The sequence below is a fragment of the Alligator sinensis genome, unplaced genomic scaffold (assembly GCF_000455745.1).
Source record: "Alligator sinensis unplaced genomic scaffold, ASM45574v1 scaffold681_1, whole genome shotgun sequence".
In the NCBI taxonomy this organism is placed as follows: domain Eukaryota; kingdom Metazoa; phylum Chordata; order Crocodylia; family Alligatoridae; genus Alligator; species Alligator sinensis.
The window spans coordinates 167,877-170,970 of NW_005842315.1; the positions used below are offsets into that span (position 1 = coordinate 167,877).

At 41.5% G+C, this 3,094-nt stretch overlaps 1 protein-coding gene across 2 annotated transcripts in view; it reads left to right on the plus strand.

Moving 5' to 3' along the window:
* ZHX2 (zinc fingers and homeoboxes 2) overlaps positions 1-2,778 on the plus strand; it is a 128,337-nt gene extending 125,559 nt beyond the window's left edge. For both annotated transcript variants that reach the window (XR_003095179.1, XM_006028444.3), the window contains one exon: positions 1,510-2,778. The gene's annotated coding sequence lies outside the window, so the exon portion shown is untranslated. The remainder of the gene's footprint in view (positions 1-1,509) is intronic.
* The last annotated feature ends 316 nt before the right edge of the window (positions 2,779-3,094 follow it).

Consider the following 3,094-nt stretch of genomic DNA (forward strand, 5'->3'; position numbering starts at 1 on the left):
TGCTGAAATCAAAACATTTTCTACCATTGACCCCCAACAGGAGCTGAATCAACCAAAAATGTACTAGAACGGCCTAGGACAGCGGTTCCCAATCTGTGGTACGCGTACCACCAGTGGTATGCAGACAACCTGTCAGTGGTACACATTAACAGACTGAAAAATTTGCTGGTGTTACTTAAGGTTGTTTTAACGTGGTGGTGCATAACCTATAAGAGTTTGGGAAGCACTGGCCTAGGAGCTTAATTTTGAGAACCTGTTTCTTGCAGTTCCCATGTAACTCAACTTGGGTTTTGGTGAAAAGTGCTTCTGGGGAACAATCGGTCATTAAATGAGGGCAAAAAGGGAAGATAAGCCTAATGCAAGAGTTGAAAATGTGTATTTATTTAAGTGGGAGTTTTGATTAAGTAACGATTACAGGATCTATTTTTGTGCGTGCATGCATGCATGCGTGTGTGTGTGTGTACGTGCAAGCCCCATCACAGTCACAGACCAGCATCCTGAAAGACTTGAATCAGGATTGCTCAGAGATCTTTTTTACAACCCAGCAATTGAAAATGATTAACTAGTGCTAGGTTTTATCAAAATGGGTTTTGAAGACTGTAGGAGATGTGATGCAGTTAGGCTATGCTTCAGAGTAAACAGATGTGTGCACTTTCACCCAGTCTGAACACTTTGTGGATTTTCACATGGCGGGGGGAATCACCATTCTGAAAACTCCACTGTAACTTGATCCTGTGCAGCACCTTTGATTGTCTGGGGGAACTGGACGGAGGGGCCTTGGTAGGCTTATTAAATTTCTCTTCTGGGGTATTGTCTCTACTTACTGGGCACTTACTGTGGGTAGTAAAACACAGGAAAGATGGCAGGAGTAACTAGTCCTGAATCTATGCAACAAAGAAATGCTTAACCCCGCTGCAAAGATGAGGGCTTGTGATGTTTCCAGGAGTATATATAGCAAACAGTTGCACAAAACTACTGATGTGCTCTAGCTGAGTGGAGAAGCAGTATCCTTCAAAGTAAAAGTCACGAAGGATGAACTGCTTAGTCGACTGTCATTTGGCAGCCTTCTGCAAACTAAGTTGTGAACCCCCCTTCTCCCAGATACAAATGATCCGGGTAAAACCGTACCTTACACTTTTGCGCAACCACTTGTACCTCTGCAGAATAGTTGTGTATAAAACACCTATTTTGATCAAAACTTGGTGTCTACGCAAAGTGCCCTGGGCCATGAATCAAGCTTCACCATGCCATGTAGGTTCAGGGAATAATCAAGTCCATGACTGAGGAATCTGTCTGGAGGAGGTATCATTGAATGTTAGGTGAATTGAAAAATAAAAAAAATCTGGCATGCTGCATCAAGACCAAAAAAGATTTCTATGGGAATAGGAAGTCTTCAAGATACAGTTCATATAATATCACTATACATGTGAAGTAGTAAATTGAATGCTGTTTAAAGCGACCATGCTGATCATTTCAATAACAAAGAATACATCTCTCTTATTTTTGTAGGGATACCAGTCAACCATGTTCTCCTGATAACTAAGGGGGAAATCCATCTGAACATGGAATAAATCTCTCTTTTCCTCCGTGGGACAAGAGAGCCAACAAGTTGTGACTCCAGGTAGAGCCGTGCTTGCAGAGGCACAGGGAGAAATAGTCTCATGGAGCGTCATTATGGAATTGTTTATAGTGCCAAAGTCCTACTACTGCATTAAAGAAAAAAGGGTCTTTGTACATAAATTTCTCCTTTGCTTCCCCTCCCCACCCCCTTCAGCTACCTGACGCCCTCCTGAACTGGAACAGGTTGTACAATGTGGGAAGTTTGTTACCTTTTTAATTGGTGGAAATCATCTTGCTTGTTGTACCATTGCAGTTTGGGGTTTGATTTTCTTTTTTAATTAGTAACCGCTGTATCTGTGTCAATCTTTAAACAACAAATTTTGGAACCTTTTCAATACGATCAGCACCTGATCCTAGCTCTCCACCCCAGTGATGGTTTACATTTCAGCCCACTCAGTGAATCATGGGAGTTTTTGTTGATGTTGCCTGTTTGGTTTTTGCGTGGGATTTTGTTGTTTTTGTTTTTCCAGCCGTCTGCTGTTAGTTAAGTTATTTAAATCTCCACATTTCTGTGCTAGAGTGAGGCAAATCTCTTTTCCAGGATCTCTCTCTCACTTTTGCCAAACCACTAACACCAACGTTTAGGCCTCAGACCTTAAGAATATGCCTCTGTCTTGTTTGAGCACCTTTTTCATACAAGCAGTAATAGCCCTACAAAGGGGTAACAATGGGAAAATTAAGATTCTTCATAAGTGAACATGTTCAGATTTCTTTGGTCGGTACCAAGATGGGCTACGTACTTTTTAGTCTGCCCTTCATGTTAGGTTGTTGTAGCACACAACATACATTTCTGATTAACTCTTACCACTAAATTTTTAGATCGATTCTAGGTCCTTGAGTGCACTTTTTGCAAATAACCCTAACTCTGTGTGTGTGTGTGTGTGTGTGCACGCGCGCGCGTGTGTGTGTGTGTGTGCGCGTGTATACATGCACGTACGTGTGTGTGTGTGTGTGTACACGAGAGGGAGAGCGAGCAAGCAAGGAACAACTATCAGGTATAAATGTTGCAATCTGATTAGTTATGTTTTGGAAACTTTCCCATATTTCAGTACACTGCACAAATATAATGCTAGGGAGTTTGAATAAAACCCATTTTTCTAACTTGTTGCTCATTTGTTGTAACTCAATAAACAAAGGCTAAACATGTTTTGTAACCTTTTCCGCTTCTCTCTCTCTTTTTTTATGTTGCACATGGGAGCTAAGTGCCTACTTCATTGATTCTCAACCAGGGTGCCATGGCATCCTGAGGTGCCTTGAGATCCTTTCAAGGGTGTCACACAATGTTAGCACTGCCATGTGCACAAACATGATTCACAAGATGAACCCGGAGATTTCAAACAGAAGTCCATAGCCATGGTCGTTCTGAGTTCTTTGCAACAAAGAAACTGCTCTATTATTTTTCTGTAGTCAAAAAAGGAGTGAAAACTAAGAGTTGGCATTTTCCAAGGGGTGTCTCAAGTCTAAAAGATGAAAA